The following is a 21,507-nucleotide window of genomic DNA, read 5'->3' as shown; positions in this document are numbered from 1 at the left end:
TGGGGTAATGACGATGCTTCCTACCTTCCTGTTAAAGAAGCCCAGGCCACAGCAGAAGGTTCTTAAAAGGTTTTCGGGACCCTGTGGTGTAGGGCGTGGGGTGGGCACAGCTCGCTACACAGATGCAGTAGGTGCCCGGTGTCTGTAGTGGGTTAGGAGAGAGTCGGCTCTGTTCTGCGTCTTTCTGCACATCTCCCCCTCATGCCTACACACTGGCAGTGCTGGGTGTTTGCAAGATTTGGGGGTCCTAGGCAAGTTGGTTAACTCCTCTGTGCCTCAGTTTCCTTCTGTGGAAAGCACTGTGTAGCAGGGACTTTTGAAAAGGTGTTCCATGTCATAAGTGACTTAGTCTGTGGTCCTGTACCTAGTCAGTGCTAAGCTGGAGTGTGAGCCGGGGCTGGGCTGTTAACCAGCTGGCTACATGACAGTGTAGGAGCCACGCGGTTTTCCCTCCCGGAATGCTGGCTCTTCTCTCATGTGTGCGCATTCCCTTCCATCCCGTTCTGTCAAACCTGTTTCCCCTGTTAACACCAAGGAGAAAGGAAAGAAGCTCTTGTTAAATTGTTTGGAAGTGTGGATGGTGAAGAGGATACCTAAGTAGATTTTATTTTGGAGTCTGATTGTTGTTGTTTATTTACTGTCCCAAACCCTTTGCTGCAAAGAGCAGAGGTTGTACTGTGCAAAGTTTGGCATATGTTGTGTGCTGCTATGCCATACAGTAGGCCCAGAATTGTGACCCTAGGAATACAAATGATGGATTAAAAGTATCCTGGAGTTAAAACCTACAGGGTAATTTCTGTAAGTCTTTTCCCCTGAAACAAGAGTTAGAAGAGAGTACCGTTAATTTTTCTTGTTAAAATTACCCAGGCTTACTGTTGGACTTTTGTTTTACTTTTAATTTTTTACTGAGGTATATATAATGAAACGTAGATATAATTGAAATGTAGATGTCGATCTTAAGTGTACTTGCTCCATCAGTTTTGAGTATACTATTTATTTATTTATTTTGCATTGTCTCAGTTGGTACGTGAAAATATATTCTGATTTTAAATGATTATCTCCCTTTACTTTTTCTGTGTGTTTGTTACCAATTTCTACGTATTTTCAGCTCCTACCTTTTTTACTCGGGTATGTTGTCAAACAATAACTTGGAGGTGGTCTTTTGTATGAGCTTGTGGTATACTTGAATAGTTTCCCTTCAGAAGTGGACTGTTAGTGTTGGAGCTTCATAGAGTGAATAAATTTCCTGGGAGGAAACGATAATAAAATATTCAGGAAGTTATTAGGAAATGAGAACTTGTGTTCTTGTTCCCTCAGATAAGCTGCTGAACCGTCTGTGTATGAAAACAGTGTGCATTAGAGGAAGGAATGAGGGATTCAGCAACTTGCTACTCGGGTGTGAGGGACTTGGGACTTCAAGTGCATAACTGGGCGAAGAATTTCCCAAAGCAGAATTGTCTGAGAATTGTTTTTTCTCTCTCAGAGTGTTTCTGTCAGGGAAGCTGGGTGACTGGGAACCCACTGGGGAGCGTGTTCCTGGGGGCCCCGTGGCAGGCAGGGGGTGTGCCTCCTCCCCGGTTCTGCTACGTTTCCCCCCTGTGACACCATCGGGTTAGCTCTGTCCATAATTGTAGCCGCTTTGTTCTAAAGTAACTGTGACTCTGTAACTCTCTAGGCACCATTTTAACTTTTACTGACTGGAATTGGTGCACCAGTTTTATGTAACAAATGGGGTTTAGAGGCCGACTTTTCCTCCACATGTGTTCGCAGCAGGATGATTTACCCCTAAGTTGATTAGTCCTGGATCCCCTCACTTGCAGGGGTCCCTGCTGGGGTCTGGGGGAGGCTCTAGCTATGTAGTTGGTACTTACATATTTCTGTAAAGTCTGCAAACTTGAGTTTCCCCCCGCCCCCCGATGTTTCTTAAAAGGGCCTCCAAATTGATTATTCTTCAAGCCACACAAAACTCAGGTTCACACAAAAGCCCTGGTTCATGACGCAGATTGGGTGTCGATGGCTAGTTCTAGTCTACTTGCAGGTGCCAGGAGGGAAATAGTAGCGAGAAGGCTGAGCGATTGCCTGGTGTTTGGAGTGGCCAGGGGTCCCTTTCTGGCTGTCAGGAGCCGTCTTGCTTCTCCTGCGAACGGGGCCGGAGGAGGCAGGGGAAGCTGGCGTAGGGCTGGTGGAGGAGTGGTGTGGCCGCGAGGGTGCCCTTGGATGGGGAGGATGCACTTGCAAGTAGTTACGTTTCCTGTAGCGTTTCAGAAGAACTGAAGAGTCATCCCAGATTACATTTCATCTGGAAACTTCATAATACATTTTTAGAATTATTGAAAAATTTGAAGAATCAGTTTCTTAATTAACGGATTGACTTGAGATTAAAGTCTTTATTGATTAGAAAATTTTGCTGAAAACAGAAATGTCGCTGATTCTTTTGGGTTACTACTATAACTCGAGATTCGATAGCTTTTTGGCAGGTGTTTCTTCTTTGTCCTTTATTCTTTTCATCGTCACTTTCTTTTCATTGCTTGCTTTCTTTTGGATTCAAAGCTCTTTCTTACACTTCTGAGGATTTTGAATGACTGGACTGTGGATAGCAACATTTTAAAACTGTATTTTAGTGTTCTGCTTTCTTTAAAAATAATTGTGGGGTCTGTGTGGCCCGGAGACAAATTTACAGTTAATAGATGTATAATGTTCTGAGAAGCAATTAGATCTAGTTTGCAGTAAACTGGCTCAGTTTCAAATATTCTTAAAATTATTGAACTTTTCCTAAAATTCCTTCTGATTGGACTAAGTTCTCAGTGCTGATAAGAGCTTGTCTAGAAAGTTGTATGGATCTGCCACCTGGTGGTGAAATATTAACAAGTACTAAATGTTTGCCAAGACTTTAATAGTGGATTCTTGCCTGGGTAGTGCCATAGAGTCCACTTAGGCTCCTTAGATATATGACAGCACCTCCTCAAAGTTTTTGTTTTCAATTGAGAAAATATTACTTACATGTGATAGAAGAGGGATCTTTTGATTAATGTATTTCTGTCTATTGCTTGTAGAGGACACTTCCTGGTTTATGAAATTTGTATATTACTGAGTTGAAATCAACTTTGAGTGCTTTGAGAATATACTGCTTCCCTTAAATTTGAAAGAGACATGAGCTTTTGAGAAGATTGTTGTTAATTATTCTAAAATGTTTGATATGGACTCACGGGGGGAGAAAGAAAGATTACAGGACAAAGGAACATTTTTGGAGAGAGAAATAAAGCATTCTGTTTATTTACTTCAAAACACAGCAACAGGCGTTTAAAGCTTTTTTTTTCAGCAAATAGAAAGTTGAACAGTGTTTTATGGTCTTCAATTGGATTATCAATACAAATAAGTATTATATACGAGGCACTGTGTTTTAGGTATAGAGGAGAAAGTAGTGAATAACACCTGAATGTTTTTTGTTCTCATAGAGTTTATAATCTTGCTAGGGCGGCAGATAAGCAAGTAGTTACAGAAATAATTGATTACAATGTTGATAACTGCTATAAAGGATAAGTACGTAACAGAGAGACGTCACCCAGGCTGGCTAGTGCATCAGGGAAAGCTTCCCTAAGGAAGTGACATTTCAGTTGATCTGACAGATACAGAGCCAGTCAAATGTGGGTCTGTTGGTTACTTCTGAAGCGGGAAGGAGGTTGGCAAGTCTGAGGAACTGAAAGAAGATCAGGGTGGCTGGAGTGTAGTGAGAGAAAGGGGGATTTTGGTATGAAAGAAAACAGGAAAGGATAGAGGTAAATACTTCAGGGCCTTGTGTCTGCCGAGGACTTTGGACCTCATCATGTGGCGTGTAGGTGAGGAGTGACAGAACCAGGTGAATGAATAAAACAGGGCAATACTGAGGGAGGGCAGTTGTATAAAGCCCTTATGGTAGTTCTGGCTCGGACTGGAGTGTATTAGTGGACATGGTAAGAGGCTGACATATTTGGAATGTATTTGGAGTGAAATAGACAAGACTCGGTGATTGGCTAAGGTAGAGGGAGATAGCAAGGATGAGTCCAGTTTCTGGCATGCATGCATTCATTCAAAAAGCATATAAATGTATGTTATATAGTTTGGTCCTTCAGGGTAGAAAGTTGCATAACTGCAGTATTCAGTTCATAGTACATTATCATTATTGGACAGTTCAGGGTTTCTTATTTTGCATTTTTTTCTTCCCCCTTTATCTACTGTCTCCACTCCCGTTTCCTTTCTCTTCTTAGGCTCCTACTATATACTTAATATGTCTTCTTGAGTATGCATCCAAGTCTGTAAAATATGAAGTGTTGTTTTGTGTGTTTTTCACTTGTGATACTGTGCTGTGCATCTTATTCTGTTCCTTATTCCACCGATTGTTAGCTGTGTGACCACCGGCAAGTTACGTAACGATTTTTGTGTCTCAGTTTCCTCATCAGGAAAACGAAGAGAATAGTATTACTTAGATTATACAGTTGTTGGGAGGATTAAGAGAGTTAATGTTTGTAATATGTTCTGTGTTGTTTGCAGTTTCCCTTTGGTGCTTTAAGGACGTCTCCGCGTTGTTATCTGTGCCCTCGTAGTTGCCTCTGATTGCGGCATAGTTTTCATAGTGTGTGTCCATTACATTTTCTTACTCATCCATTCCCTAGAGGGTGGCGACCTGGATTTGTTCCAGCTCCCACTGCCACAAATACAGCCACAATGGAAGTCCTTTGACATGAATCCTTACTGATCTTCGTATAAATTTCTCTGAGATTTCAACCTAGGAGTAGGATTGTTGCAGCATACAACTTACATATAATTTAATTTCACTAAGTATGGCCCGATTGTCTTGTAGAATGTTTGCACTAGTTTATACTCCCACAGGCAATACGTATGTTACCAACTCCTTTATCCTTGTCACTATTTTATAGGACTTATCTTTCTAAACTTTGGCATATTAACACAGGTATAGTTATTTCAATATTAGATGAATTTGCATTTTTATGATTATTAATGAGTCTTAGAATGATTGTAGCCATTTCGTTTGCTTCTGTAACTTTCCTCTTTACATCTTGTATTTATTTTTGTGTCAGATTTCTAGTCTTTCTTGACGATTTGCAGTTCTTTGTATATTCCTGATGCCATTTTTGTTGGTTCTAGACATTGCAAGTCATTTTTCTCTGTCATCTGTTTACGTTACCTATGGTGTCCTTTGAACAGAAGTCCTTAATTTTAAGGTGGTTAAGTCCATTTTGAAAAATTTTTTAAAAAGTCACCTTACTCTTTGTGCTTTTTGTGTGTTAGTGATTCTGCATTTTCTTCTTTCCTAATACTTTTATATTTATGTTTAGATAACAAATATTTGTTGAGTACCTGCTGTAATGTAGGCATTGGGGCTAGAACTGTGAACCAGACAGATATACAGAGTGCTGAGCTGAGCTGTGCAGCCTGGGAAAGAGCAGCAGAGCAACTGGATGGATGCTGGTATTATTTACTGATTCAGGAAACGTGGGTGATGAAGAAGTTTGGGGTAGGAGTCAGGTGTTTGCTAGAGTTAAAAGATCTTTAGTTCAGTTAAATTTTTCAATTAACGTATACAATTTGTGTGTGTACATGTGCGTGCACCCGTGATCTCTCAGTTTTAATGAGTATTAGCACATCTATGGTGGGTTCCTTTAACTCCCACCGTAACAGGATAGAAGACAGTTTCCAAAACTTCCCTCATGCCGGCCCTTTGTATTCCGATCCTCCCTCCACTCCTAACGCCCAGCAGCCTCTGATCTCTTCTCCATCCCACATTCTGCCTTTTCCAGAACGTCGGGTAAGTGGAATCGTATGGTACATAGCCTGTTGAGACCGGCTTCTTTCACTAAGCACAATTCCTGTGAGCTTCACCCGTGTCGTGGAGTGTATCAATAGTTAGTTCCTTTTTATTGCTGGGGAGTAAGTAGTCCGTCGTATGGAGGTACCACGGTTGATCCATTCACCTGGTGAAAGACATCAGGGGTTGTCTTTTTTTATTTTTTTGTCTTGTAAAATCATTTTATTTTCTGTTACATAATCATCTTTCTCAGGTAATGTTACTGGAACAACCTGTTTAATGGGGTTTTATAGTTGGGGTAAATATATTTTTTAAAAACTTACTTCTATTATGCAGTTGTGATACAAAAAACGATTTATAGGCTACAGTTTTCAAAAGGCAGTAAGCTAGACTAAATCCTGCTGAAGAAACTATCCTATTTAAGTCTATACTATGGAATGAAAAAATATGATTAAAAAATCTTCTGATCAAAAAGCTTGAGATCATCAAAGGAATGTTTACTGTCCTCCACAGAGAGCCACCAGGATTTTCTCATAATCTCTTTTGGTTTCATCCAGGATAGTTTGGCGGAGAGAGAGACGGTACAACTTCTGATAGCATGCTTTGATATCATTCATGTCGACTTCAGAACGGGAAACCATAGTTCTTATCAAGGTCTTATGACGTGTTCCAGCACCCTTCATGGCCTGATGAAGCTTCTCAGCAAAGAACATAGGCTTGTTTGTGGCACGCTTCACAATTGTTGTGAAGCATTTCTCGATGTCACCTTTCATCTCCAGGTCCAGAACTTTGTTCATGTCATGCTTGCTGTACTTGGCATACTTCCGAGACACTCTGCGAAGATGGGGATAGCTTCTGGTGGTAAGCCTGGTACTGAGCACATCCACATCTGTCCCTTTTCTCCTTTCTCCTGCTTCATATAAAGCCCTGGCGTGTGAGTCAGCCAAGTCTTCACTTAGGCCGAGATCCTCAGATCCGTCACCCTTAATAAGAGAAAGCAAAGCCTTCTGGTAATGTCCAGATGTGTCTGAGGTGATGTCTTTAGCCAGGTCTCTCTTCAGTTCTTCTCTATAGATTCTGTTAATTTCTCTGGTTTCTCTGTTAGTTCTAGATGCCACAGTTTCATTCCGAGTGTCTTCATCAGTTCCAACACCCCTCACGGCATCGCGGAGTTCATCAGCATCTAATTGGGCTGGAGTTTTTAAAAGAGTCAAAACAACTTCCTCAAGGTGACCTGTAAGAGCTTTCTTCAGAATTTCATTCAGGGGCTTTCCTTTTTCCTGGAGATACACTGCTTTGATCTGTTGATGCTGTGCATGGTTTCTCCTGGTGAGAATGTCAGTGATGGTTGCTTCACCCACACCTTTAACTGTTATTGCTTTATGCAAGACAGCAACATCTGAGGATGGATTGACGCTAGGATAGGGACTCACTGCTGACCTGGGACCACCTTCAGATCCTTTCACAGTGTTAATGTATTCCTGCTCTTCATTGTCAATAAACCTTGAGGAATTCTGATACCACTGCCATTTTTAAAGAAGTTTCTTTTCATCCACCTTCTTCCAAAGAACTAAAGAGAGACTCTTCTCTGATCTTTTCACACTCAGGGGTTGTCTTCAGTTTGTGGGGATTATGAATAAACTGTTACAAACATTTAGATGCAGTTTTTTGTGTCCCCGTGTTTTCATTAATCTAGGGTAAATATCCCAGAGTGAAATTGGCGGGCCGTGTGTTTAACGTTGTAAGAAACTGCCAACCTGTTCTTCAGAGTGGCGGTACCCTCTGTGTTCCTTCCAGCTGTGGGGGAGTTTCGTAGCTCGGCCTCCTCAGCAGTACCTGGCATTGTCAGGTTTTTCCCTACTCTAATAGGTATGTAGTGGTGTCTTGCAGTTTTCACGTGCATTTCTCTGATGACTGGCATTGTTGAACACCCTTTTCTGTGCTGACTTGCCATTGTTGGTGAGATGTCCCTGTAAATCTTTTGCCCATTTAAAAAAATTGAGTTGTTTGTTTACTGATGGTTGAGTTTTTAGATCTTTATGTATTCTGTATACAGCTGCCTTTGTTAATGGTTTGCAAATATATTTTTTTTTAAATTAGTGACTTTTTTCCTTTTTTTTTAAATTTATTTGACCACAGAACCTTTTTTTTTTTTTTTTTTTTTTTTTTTTTTTTTTTAAAGATTTCATTGGGGAAGGGGAACAGGACTTTATTGGGGAACAGTGTGTGTGTACTTTCAGGACTTTTTTCCAAGTCAAGTTGTCCTTTCAATCTTAGTTGTGGAGGGTGTGTTCAGCTTCAAGTTGTTGTCCTTTCAGTCTTAGTTGTGGAGGACGCAGCTCAGCTCCAGGTCCAGTTGCCGTTGCTAGTTGCAGGGGGCACAGCCCACCATCCCTTGCGGGAGTCGAACCAGCAACCTTGTGGTTGAGAGCCTGCACTCCAACCAACAACTGAGCCATCTGGGAGGCAGCTCAGCTCAAGGTGCCGTGTTCAATCTTAGCTGCAGGGGGCGGAGCCCACCATCCCTTGCGGGACTCGAGGAATTGAACTGGCAACCTTGTGGTTGAGAGCCCACTGGCCCATGTGGGAATCGAACCGGCAGCCTTCGGAGTTAGGAGCACGGAGCTCTAACCGCCTAAGCCACCGGGCCGGCCCTGCAAATATTTTCTCTAACCTATTTTTTGTCTTTGCATACTCTCAATGTCTTTTGCAGAGCAAAAGTTTTAAATTTTGGTGAAGTTCAGTATATCTGTTTATTACCTTTATAGCTTTATTACCTTTATACCTTTCTTACCTTTTTAGTGTCATGTCTAAGGACTCTTTGTCTAATCCAGATTTACAGAAGTTTTTCTCCTGTAATTTCTTTTAGGAATTTTAGTTTACATTTGATATTTAGATTTATGATCCCTTGTGAGTTAATTTTTGTGTCAAGTCGAGGTCCCTTCCTCTTTCTCTCCCTCCTTCCCTCGCATGTGGATGTCCCATTGTTTCAACCCTATTTGTTGAAAAGACTGTCCTTCCTGTATTGAATTATATTTCCACCTGTGTCAGAAATCAGTGTGTGGGTCGATCTCTGGATTCTCTGCTCTAATCTGTGTGTCTGTGCTTTTGCCAGTTCCGCATCATCTCAATTACTGTATCTTTGTTGTAAGCCTTAAAGTAGTTGGAATATTCTAACTTTGTTCCTCCTTTTTCTTTTTAACTTTTATTTATTTTAAGTGTGTTTTTCCAGGACCCATCAGCTCCAAGTCAAGTTGTTGTTTCAATCTAGTTGTGGAGGCCACAGCTCACAGGGGCCCATGCGGGGATCGAACCGGCAACCTTGGTGTTAAGAGCACCGCTCTCTAACCAGCTGAGCTAACTGGCTGCACCTGTTCCTCTTTTTTGAAATTCTTTAGTCATCTGTCTTATATACAAAAATTCTGGTTGGGATTATGATATGAATTGAATTAAATCCGTAGAACAATTTGGGAAAAATTGACACTTTAGCTATGAATCTTTCAATCCATGAACAAAATGTCTTTTCCTTTACTTACGTCACTTTTAATTTCTTTCACCAGCATTTTGTAGTTCTCTGATACCTAAGTATTTCATGTTTTTGGAGCAATTTTAAATGGTTTTGTTTTCTAATTTTGATTTCCAGTTGTTGATTGCCAGTATATAAAAATACAATTGATTTTTTTTATTAGTTTCAGGTGTATAAAACAATGTAATAGTTAGACATTTACCCCCCTCACAAAGTGATAACCCCTCCCCCAATCTACTGCCCCTCTGACATCGTATGTAGCTGCTACAGTTCCACTGACTCTACTCCCTATGCTGTACTCCACACCCGTGACTGTATATATATTAAATTATAGTTGACATTCATTATTGTTCAGCTTCAGCTTCAGGTGTACAGTGCAGTGGTCAGACATCTACATCATCCCTGAGGTGGTCTCCCTAATAAGACAAAGTGTCCATCGGACACCCTACAAAATCTTTACAACGTTATTGATTGTATGTCCCAAACTGTCTTTCGTATCGTCGTGGCAATTTTGTAGTTACTGATTGTGCTTTCTAATCCCCTCACCTTCTCGCTCATCCCCACCAGTACGACTGATTTTTATACATTGACCTCGTGCCCTACAACCTTGCTTATTAACTCACTTAATAAATAGTTCTAGAAGACTTTTTGTAGATTCCTTGGGATTTTCAAGTAAACAGTCATGTCTGTAAATAGTGACAGCTTTCTTTTTTTTTTTTTCTAATCTGTATGCCTTTCATTAGTTTTTCTTCCCTTGTTATTTTGGCTACGATTTCCAGTACAGTTCTGAATAGCAGGAGTGAGTGTAGATGTCCTGCCTTGTTCCTGATCTTAGCGGGGAAGCAATGCAGTCTTTCACTGGTAAGTAGGATGCCAGTTTTAGGGTTTTTGTAGATGCCCTTTATCAAGTTTATTTCTATTCCTAGTTTGCTGAGAGTTTTTAACATGACTGGGAGTTGAATTTTGTCCAGGGCTCTTCTGCATTTGTTGGTAAGATCATGCGGTTTCCTTTTTAGTCTGTCATTCTGGTGGGTTACGTTGATTGATTCCTAAATATTGAACCAATCTTAAGTTCCTGGGAATGAACTCCCACTTGGTTGTGACTTAGTATTCTTTTTATATATTGCTGGATTTGATTTACTAATACTTTGTTGAAAATTATTCCATCCTATGTTCATGAGGAATTTTGGCCTGTGGTTTTCTTGTACTATCTTTGTCTGGTTTTAGTATCAGGATAATGCTGGCCTTATAAAATTAGTTATGAAATGTTCCTTCATTTACAGTTTTTTTCTGGAAGAGATTGTACAGAATGTTATTTTTTCTTTAAATATTTGATAGAATTCAATACTGAAACCAATGGGTCTTTGAAATTATAAAAACTTTAATGATCACAACAGTAACATATTTATTGTGGAAAACTTAGAAAATATTGCTTAAAACTTAGAAACTAGGGAAATGAATAAAGAAAATCAAAATGACTTATCTCACAATTTAGATGATTATGATTAATATTCTGGCATTTTTATTCTAGCTTTCTTCCTCTGCATATATACTTGTATATTTTTAAACTGCATATAAGTGTGTGTGTGTGTGTGTGTGTGTGTGTGTGTGTGTGTGTGTGTGTTTGGGTATGTGTATTTAAAACAAAATTTGGATCATATTACAAATACCATGTTATACCTGAATCCAGTATGGCTACCTGATTTCATTGTATGTCGTAGCTTTACATAAATATTACTCTAATGTTGAATGTTTAAGTGTGATAAATATTTTTTATATAAGTTTCTTTCTGACAATTTACTTAAGATTTATTTATGGAACTAGAAAGGGATCGACATATTTTTAAGCCTCTTCATACACAACAAATTCATCCTTTCTAGAAAGGATGTATAAATTTTTACTCTCTAATGGATTCTTTTAAAAAGTGTTCGTGTGTGTATGTATATCATCTATATTTATATTCATATAAAAATACATATAAAATGTTTATTAACATATAGCTGTCTTTGTGTATATACAGTTTCTTTTTAAGAAAATTTAAGAAGTGGGGTATACCACTCTTAAAAGGTTAGTTTTCCAAACCAGTGTAAATATATTTTATAAGTATACACACTTACGGAGATAATTTTGATACAGAAATTAAGGCTTTTAAGTATCAATGTGCAAAAATGCCGGTAAGAATTTATTCTGATCACGATAACGATGTGATTTGTGATTCATAATCTCCATCGTTTTATTGTCTATTGATTGTGTTTATATTGAGTACACTTTACACAATATAACTTTAATGAAATTATCCTAGAAAATATGTGCTTTAAATTTTTTATAAGGAATATTTATTTCACTTGTGTCAAATAGACATTTTGATTTACAAGGTTAGTGGAACAGATTCTTTTGGTATAAAAGTATGCAAGACTCCCAAAATAGAAGTAGTCAGGAATCTGTTGTTAGGTGTATTTTGGCAAGGCCACATCTGTGTTAGTTACCGTAAGTTCTGGAGTGCTTGGGACAATCTGTACCTATTGTTCCTGGTATAGTTATTTTTAGTGCCCCCTCTCTCAGAATGTCCTGGTTTGGCTAGTAAATTATATAGTCACCTTGTATTTATGATAAATTGGGCCTTTCCAGAATATAAACTTCTCAAAAGCCTTGAGCCATATTTAACCAGCCAAGGAATTTTCATATTAGTGAAGTTATGGAAAATAGGAAATTATCTGTGCTCAAGAAAAAGAGCATTTTTAGACACATGGTAATCCTTTGTCAACCATGGTTTCCAGTGGCAGTTTTGGAAAAAAATCTGGTTTTGTATTAGTGTACCAACATTTTAAATTTCGCCATCTTGATATATAGATGCAGTCCCACTCAGTTTTCCTTTAACAAAGTAACAGGGCAACAGTGACTGCCTCCTCTTGCTCTAGACCATGTTTTCAGGTCTTCGCGGTAGGGGAAAAAGCAGAGATTTGATTTGCGTAACAGTCTAGATATATAGATAGAATCCTAGACTCAAAAAATGAACTTGAGCCATGCTTAATTTGTGACAAGCATTTTGCCAAGATTTGCAAAATGAAAGAGGAATCCAAATACAAAGAACACTCTACTTTAGGACAGTAGGAAAAGAAAGAAATCCGCATAATGTAAAGCTGGAGGATGATTAATAAATTTGTTTTATGCATGTTTTGTCATAGGTACCAGTCTAGGCTCTGGGGATGAGCGCTGAGTAGGACACACACAATCCTTGCCCTTATGGGACTTACAATTTACTTAGGAAGATGGCGCATTTAAACATGGAATTACAGTGAAATGGGGGAGGCGTTTATGGTATGATGGAAAAGGAGACTTCAGTTGGAACCAGAAAATGTCTAAGTACTACTCATATACTTCACTCAAACTAGGCATTGAGTACCCAGAATTTAAAATAAGTACTAAAGCTCGAATCGTGGTGTATTGTGTTAGGCATTCACTCTTTTCTGTATAACCAACCTAGGTGCATTTTTGAAGTTGTTCTTGCTTATACATTTTAGGTGAGTTCTTATGTTGGCTTAAATTTAATCAAAATCTCAGCCTTATAGTAATAACTTTTTTTTTTATCAATGACACGTCTATAAACTGTTCTAAGTCCACTTGTATAGGAACTTCCTTTTGGGTTTACACAGAAGTGAGTTAATCTGGATGCACTTGTCGTTTTCCAGTGTGGTAAGATTCTTTGTTTACGTTTCAATGTGCACACAGTTTATTGCAGTAAATATTCCATTACAAGACTATTAAATATTTTAAGAATTCCGGAAGTTGTGCTGCTTAGTATACATAGTACACACTACTTGTAGCTGTTGAACACTTGAAATGTATCTAATTTGATTTATGATTTATTGTGAGTGTAAAATATACACTGGATTTCAAAGACTTAATATAAAAAATGTAAAATACCCCATCAGTGCTCTTTATTGATCACGTGTTTTAATATTTTAGATATATTTGGTTAAATACAGTAAAAGTTCATTCATCCGTTTCCTATTTTTTATGTGACTACTAGAACATTTAAAGGTACAGTGGCTTTCATTATGTTTCTGTTAGACAGCACTGTCCGGAAGTACCTCCTCAGGGTCTCAGGTTCTTTAGAATGTGCAGTAGTCTCCCCTTGCCTGTGGTTGTAGTTACCTGTGATCAACTATAGTCTGAAAATATCTGCATCTTTCACTTCAGTTCGTCTCATCATATAGGCATTATGTCATCTCATATTATCACAAGAAGAAGAAGGGTGGTGAGAACAATACCATAAGGTGTTTTGAGAGAGAAGACCATTCACATAAATTTTATTACAGTATATTGTTACAAGTGTTCTATTTTATTATTAATGGCTAATCTCTTACTGTGCCTAATTTATGAATTAAACTTTGTCATAGGTATGTATTCATATGTGCAGGAAAAAACATAGTATATATAGGGTTTGGTACTTTCCGCAGTTGTAGGCATCCCCTGGGGGCCATGGAATGCATCCCTGCAGATAAGGGGGGACGACTCTAATGCTTTGGGCCACAGCTCCTCAATTTATATTCCTCCTCATGAACTTTCAGGATGGGAAGCGCAGGTGGGTTTCACATCAAATTAGAACCAGAAATGTGATACTATGAGACTACCTCTGTATCTTTATTAAAAATTTTGTTTTTCTTAAGTCAATTTGCATGTAATTCTATTGTTTGTAATCAAAAGCGCCTTCACTAAGTCATATAAATGTAAGTCTTGTGTTCCAAACAGGGTTGTAAACTTGAGGACAAAGTCGGTCTATACTTGCAAATGGCCGGCTACACTGTAAGTGGGATACACTCTTGTTGAGCTGAGGACATGCCTGAAGCCCCACCATCTGTAGCAGTGATTTTCAGTTACTTAGAGGAGAGAGAGGACACTTAGGGCAATAGTGATCTGCACAAGTGTCGTGGAAAAAGTCGAATTTGGTAGTTCTTTTCTTAAACTTTTGAGGAACTTCCACACTGCCTTCCAGAACACACAGTGTGATATGTTGGCGACATATTACAGAATTGTACACTTGAAACCTGTGTAATTTTATTAACCATTGTCACCCCAATAAATTTTAATTAAAAAAAGGCTAGAATTTGAGCTGTGACCCATCACAGCAATAAAACTACCTAGCACGTTGCCACGTGGCACTTTCCGAAGGCCTGAATGGGGCCGTCATAGTGAAGATGGATGAAGCCGTCCAAAAGTCTGCGTCAAGTAAACGCAAGGCAATGGGGACTGACTGGACCCAGAACTGAAGACAAAAACTAGAAAACCAGCTCATGAAGGTCACCAGATTTGTGATTTACCAGCATTTATGGAGAGAATTTTATCTTGGAACAGAGTTTTATGTTTATGTTTATATGAGGTCAAAGTTGTGTCAATGTCATTTAAAGGCTTTAATCATGAGGTTATAGAAAATAATGATTTAGGAGAGGGGTGGAGATAAGCAATACGAAGGCAGTAAGTGTTACAGCTAACAGGCATGAGCCTTGTATCAGTCAGGCACCAATCAGGAGACAGAAACCATGCCAGGAATTTGTGCAGGGAAATTTTAATGAAAAAAATGGTTATTCAGGTCAAAGGCAGTAAACTACTGAGAGGAGTAAAAGAGATCTGAGCTGTGTGGAGGGAGGTCCCTTGTCTTGGTTGAGCCCGATACCAAGTCAGCTGACAAAGGAAGCACAGAGTCAGAAGAATCCAGTTCCAGTAGACAGAAAGCAGGGCAATGAGGGTGTATTTAAGGCTGAGAGGCAATAAATAAACTGGCACAAGCCTGGAAGGAGAAGGGGTTTTTATACTGTGGAGCAATGCATTGGAAGCACCAGTAGAAAGTAGGACAGTGCTGAAGTTACCTTCTGTTCTTTGGTTATCAAATCATAAAGAAATGACTAGGATTGTCCAAGGGAATTGCTTCCAACTGCGTGATGAGGCAGTGGCTATTATCCCCATTTTATAGATGAGTAAACTGAGACTAGATCATTTGCCCAAGGCCACATAATTGGCAAATGACAACAATGGGATTTGAACTCAGGCAGCCTGACTCTTGAACTCATACTCTTATCTACTACTCTTAATCTCTTCCCTTCACAATTTTTAGTGGTTGTATAATATCAGTGTGCCATAATTTACTTAGCTGTTTTCCTAGTTATATATCTAGTTTATAGGCTTTAAAATTCAGATCTCAAAAGTTTTAAACAAACTGGTGCCTCCTCTGTGCAGGATTGTTTTTAGGTACTGTGGGCATTGGTTTAAGTACATACGACCTTGCTGTATGCATTGCCTTGCTGAAAAGTTGTATGTATGATGTGAGCATTTGTTTATATAATATTTTTTCTGAGTTGACTTTACTATTTTATTTTTATTTATTTTTTATTTTTTTATTTTTATTTTTTATTTTTTTTATTTTTAGTTTGTTGAGTTCACTATTTTAAAGATGTAGTCCTCTGGAAAACAAATATTTTTCTCTTAAATTAAAATCAGAAAGTAGTTAATAAAAATCAGCGGTGAATTCAGCACTGTGTTCGGTACCTCCTTTTGTGCAGAGCTATATTTCATATGATACCTGCAAGAAAAGTAATTTAAATGAACACTTAACAGCATGATTTGGGATTACTCAGTAAACGTGCATCAAGTTTGAACTCTCTGTTCAAATGGAGAAATTATATGGATAATTCCCCAATTTTTTGTTTGCTTTTAGAATGTGCATTTAGGCTTATGTTGAAATAGGGTAAAATCACGGGGTTCATATAGAGAAGTCACATTTGTAATCGGGAGGGGCTGCACAGCTGTCTGACTTCTGTTCTCTGTGTCAGTGTTACTGCTTTTTTATCTTTGGGATGTAGACAGTACCAATTTAATAGGGGAGCCTCAGTCCTAGACCAGTGTCAGCTGCTGTAGCTGGGTTGAGGGAGATAATTAAGAGCTTTATTTTAAAGCTCACCTGCTGGATTTCTAGATACCTGTTAAAATAAGAGCAATGCATATGGTTATTTAACAAATAACTTAGAACCCTCTTTGCTAAATTATATCATTTATTTTTGATGGCACTTCCACTTGATCCGTTTCAGGATTTTGTGGGACTGCTGCCTCAGTGGTGGTTATGCTCCCATCCAGAGGCATATAATGTGTGACTGGGTCTGTTTCCCTGTGGCCGTCAGCCACCAGCGTTCAGCAGACCACGGCCCGTGGGTCATCTGGTCTGTGGCCTGTTTTTGCACATCCCATGAGCTAATAATGTTGGTTTCTTACATTTTTAAGTGTTGTTAAAAATAAAAGTTTAAAACAAAGGTGACTGTGTGACACAAACTGTATGTAGCCTGCAAAGCCTAACATATTTACATTTGGCCCATGTAAAGAAAAAATTTGCCGACTCATGGACCATCAATATTTATTGCCCAGAACTATTAATTAATTCATTAGGGGTTGCAAAATGGTGATATTGTGTCATTCCTTCATTATTAGGTGGAATACTTCTGTAAACAGAAATTTACTTCCATTAACAATTTTATTACCATTAGGAACAATTTGAATTAGGAAAAATGCTTAATTCTTTCACCCTTAAATGCCCCTTTTGAAAATAACGATTTGAAACATTCTACAAAGGTTGACCAATTTTCTTTTTGAGGTCTTTATATATTAATGGAATTTAACATATTTGAGTGTTTTGTTATGTCAATTTGTTATATTATTATCATTATTGATGCTTAAATATTCCATATTTGGCCAGTAAGAGCCTCTTGAGTCTTTTGGGATGACCCTCATAGTCATTGAGAACTTTTTGTTTTCACCTCTGTTTCAGTTGCAGACCTGGAGTGAGCCAGTTTTTTTTTTTTTTTAAATTAAATTTATTAGGGTGACATTGGTTAATAAGATCATATAAGTTTCAAGTGTACAATATTGCAATACATCATCTGTATATTTCATTGTGTGCTCATCACCCAAACTTAGTCTCCTTCTGTCACCATATATTTGGCCCATATTACCCTCTTCAAACTCCCCCCATCCCCCTTCCCCTCTGGTAATTACGTACTATTTATTGTCTGTGTCAATGTGGGTTTTATTTATTTGTTTGTTTTGTTTGTTCATTTGTTGCTTTCTGTTTTATATCCCACATGAGTGATTTTTTTTCCTGTCAGCAATTTGAGTTTCAGCATAGTGAATGAGTGATTCTTGTTCCCACATGAGTGATCCCACAGATCATGATTCTTGTTTTCTTCTAACTTATTTTGCGCAGCATATTCTCAGTACCTTTCCATGTTGTTTCAAATGGCAGTCTTTCATCTTTTCTTATGGCAGAGTGGTATTCCATTGTGTATATGTACCACATATTCTTTAACCAATTATCCATTGAGGGACACTGGGTTATTTCCATGTCTTGGCTCCTGTGAATAATGCTGCAGTGAACATGGGGTACATATAGCTTTAGGAGTAAATATTTTCAAAATTTCTGGATAGATATCCAGGAGAGGGATTGCTGGGTCATGGTAGCTCTATTCTTAAAATTTTCAGAAACTTCCATACTGATTTCCATAGGGGCTGTGCCAATTTACATTCCCTCCAGCAGTGTGTGAGGGTTCCTTTTTCTCTACTTCTCTAACACTTGTTATTACTTGTCTTGTTGATAATAACCATTCTAACATGCGTAAGGTGGTATCTCATTGCGGTTTTGATTTGCATTTCCCTACTAGCTAGTGAAGTTGAGCATCTTTTCATCATTTGTGTGTCCTCTTGACAAAATTGTTCAGGTCCTCTGCCCATTTTTAATTGGATGTTTTTGTTGTTGCATTGTATAAATTCTTTATATATTTTGGATATTAGCCCCTTATTGGAGGTGTTATTTGCAAATACCTTATCCTATTTGGTTGATTGCGTTTTTGTTTTGTTGATGTTTTCTTTTGGTGTGCAGAAGCTTTTTAGTTTGACTCTTATTTTTGCTTTTATTTCCCTTGTCTTTAGGGACAAGTTCATAAAATCTCTGAGAGCAAAGTCCACAAGTTTAGTACCTGTGTTTTTTCTATGCATTTTATTGTTTCAGATCTTATGTTTAGGTCTTTGATCCATTTAATTTTTGTGTGTGGTGATAAATAGCAATGGAGTTTCATTCTTTTGCATGTGGCTTTCCAATTTTCCCATTTATTGAAGAAATTTTCTTTTCTCCATTGTATGATTTTGGCTCCTTTGTCAAAAATTAGTTGTACATATACATATAGATTTATTTCTGGGCTCTCAATGCTGTTCCGTTGGTCTGTGTGTCTTTTTTTTTTTCCGATATCTTACTATTAGATAGGTGCAAAAGTAATTGCGGTTTTTGCAATTATTTCCAACCTTTTAAACTGCAATTACTTTTGCACCAACCTAATATTTGATTATTGTGGCTTTGTAGTATAATTTGAAGTCAGGGGTTGTGATACCTCCAGCTTTATTCTTTCTCAGATTGCTTTGGCTATTTGCTATCTTTTATGGTTCCATACAAATTTGATGTTTTTTTGCATTCTATTTCTTTAAAAAATGCCATTGGGGTTTTAATAGGGATTGCATTAAATCTGTGTATAACTTTAATATGGCCATTTAAACTATATTGATTCTTCCAATCCATGAACATGGACTGTCTTTCCATTGTTTTGTGTTGTCTTCAGTTTCTTTCAACAATGTCTTGTGGTTTTCAATGTATATAGATACTTCATATCCTTTGTTAAGTTTATTCCTCGGTATTTTATTTTGTTGTTGTTGCAATTGCAAATGGAATTGTTTTTTTCATTTCTTTTTCTGATATTTCATTGTTAGTATATAGAAATGCAATGGATTTTTGTACATTGATTTTTATATCCTGCAACTTTACTGTATTCATTTATTATTTCTAAGTTTTTTGTGTGAAGTCTTTAGGGTTTTCTATATAAAGAATCATGTCATCTGCAATTAGTGAGAGTTTAACTTCTTCATTCCCAATTTGGATGCCTTTTATTTCTTTCTCTTGTCTGATTGCCCTGGCGAGGACTTCCAGTACTGTGTTGAATAACAGTGGTGAGAGGGGACATCCTTGTCTTGTTCCCGATCGTAGAGGAAAAGCTTTCAGTTTTTCATTGTTGAGTATGATACCAACTGAGGGTTTGTCATGTATGGCCTTTATCATGTAGAGGTGCTTTCCTTCTATACCCATTTTATTGAGTATTTTAATCATAAATGGATGTATCTTCTCAAATGCTTTTTCTTCATCCATTGATATGATCATGTGATTTAAGCCTTTATTTTGTTAATGTGGTATATCACATTGATTGATTTGCATATATTGAACTATCCTGGCACTACTGCAGTAAATCCCACTTAATGTTAATGTATTATCTTTTTAATGTATTGTATTCTGTTCGCTAGTATTTTGTTTAGGATTTTTTGCGTCTATACTTACCAGAAATATTGATCTGTAATTTTCTCTTTTGTATTGTTCTTGCCAGTTTTTGGTATCAGGGTAATGTTTGCCTCATAGTATGAGTTAAGTACTGCTTCTTCAATTTTTTGGAAGAGTTTGAGGAGGACAGGTGTTAAATCTTCTTTGAATGTTTGGTAGAATTCATAAGTGAAGCCATCTGGCTCTGGACTTTAACTTTTTGGGAGGTTTTTGATGACTCTTTCAAGTTCCTTACTGTTGACCAGTCTATTTAGATTTTCCAATTCTTAATGACTCAGTCTGTGGAAGTTACATACTTATGAGAACTTGTCTGTTTCTTCTAGGTTATTGAATTTGGTGGCATCCAGCCTTTCATAGTATTCTTGTATAGTCCTTTGTATTTCTGTTGTGTCCCTTGTAACTCCTTTAATTTCTGATTTTGTTTGAGTCTTATCTTTTCCTTAGTCTAGTCAGAGGTTTGTCAATTTTATTAATTTTCCCAAAGAACCAGCTCTTTGTTGCGGTGATTTTTCTATTATCTTTTTGTTCTCCATTTCATTTAATTCTGCTTATTTTTATTATTTCCTTCCTTTTATCAACTTTGAGCTTTCATTTGTTCTTTTTTCAAGTTCTTTCAGGTGAAATGTTAGATTGTTTTGAGATTTTTTTCTTGATTTTTGAGGGAGGCCTGTAATGCTAATATAAACTTCCCTCTTATCCGCTTTTGCTGCAACCCCCAATTTTTAATATGTTGTATTGTCATTCTCATTTATCTCTATGTACCTTTTGATCTTTTATTTCTTTGACGTAGTGGTTCAGTAGCATGTTGTTTAATGTTCACATATTTGTGATTTTTTCCACTTTCTTTTTTCAGTTGATTTCCGATTTCAAAGCATTGTTGCTGGAGAATATGCTTGGTATGATTTCAGTCTTCTTAAGTTTGGTGAAGCTAGTGTTGTGTCCCAACATACGGTCTATCCTTGAGCATGTTCCATGTACACTCAAGAAGAATGTATATTCTGGTGTTCTGGGATGAAAAACTGTAAATATCAATTATGTCCATTTGATCTAATGAGTCATTTAGGGCTGATATTTCCTCATTGATTTCCTGTTTGGATGATCTATGTACCACTGTTAGTGGGGTCTTTAGGTATCCTACTACACTTAGGTTTTTGTCAGCTTCACTCTAGTTCTGGTAGTAGTTGCTTTATATATTTTGGTGCTCTCAGGTTGGGTGCATATGTAGTAATAAGTGTTATGTCTCCTTGATGCACTGTCCCCTTTATTATTATAAAATGTCCATGTCTGTCTCTTGTTATCTTTTTTATTTTGAAATCTATTTTGTGAGATGTAAGTACCACTACACCTGCTTTTCTCTGGATGCTATTTTCTTGGAGGATCATTTTCCACCCTTTCACTTAGAGTCTGTGTTTGTCCTTGCAGCTGAAATATGTCTCCTGAAGGCAGCATACAGTTGGGTTTTGTTTTTTGATCAACCTGCTACTCTGTGCCTTTTAATTGGGAAGTTCAGTCCATTTACATTTAGGGTGATTATTGATGGGTGAAGGTTTTCTATAGACATTTTATGTTTTGTTTTCTGATAGCTCTGTGTCTCCATTATTTCTTTTCCCTTGTGTTTCTGTCTGTTGTTTTAGTTTGGTAGTGTTTTCTGATTTTTCCCCTCCATTTTCTCTTTTTTATGTTATGTGTTTCATTTCCGGATTTGTGTGTGTGTGTGTGTGTGTGTGGTTACTATTAGGTTTGTGCAAAAGAAAGTTTCAT

General features: G+C 37.7%; 1 protein-coding gene and 1 pseudogene across 13 annotated transcripts in view; one reads left to right on the top strand and one right to left on the bottom strand.

Annotated features, from left to right (window-relative positions):
* NEO1 (neogenin 1) overlaps positions 1-21,507 on the top strand; it is a 213,738-nt gene that overhangs the window by 22,905 nt on the left and 169,326 nt on the right. The window lies entirely within an intron of this gene.
* LOC308497353 (annexin A1-like) lies at positions 6,301-7,342 on the bottom strand (annotated as a pseudogene). The gene has a single exon. The product of its transcript is annotated as an annexin A1-like (transcript).

This window comes from Rhinolophus hipposideros (assembly GCF_964194185.1).
Source record: "Rhinolophus hipposideros genome assembly, chromosome: 5".
NCBI classification, from domain to species: domain Eukaryota; kingdom Metazoa; phylum Chordata; class Mammalia; order Chiroptera; family Rhinolophidae; genus Rhinolophus; species Rhinolophus hipposideros.
This window is presented reverse-complemented; position numbering and strand designations above follow the sequence as displayed.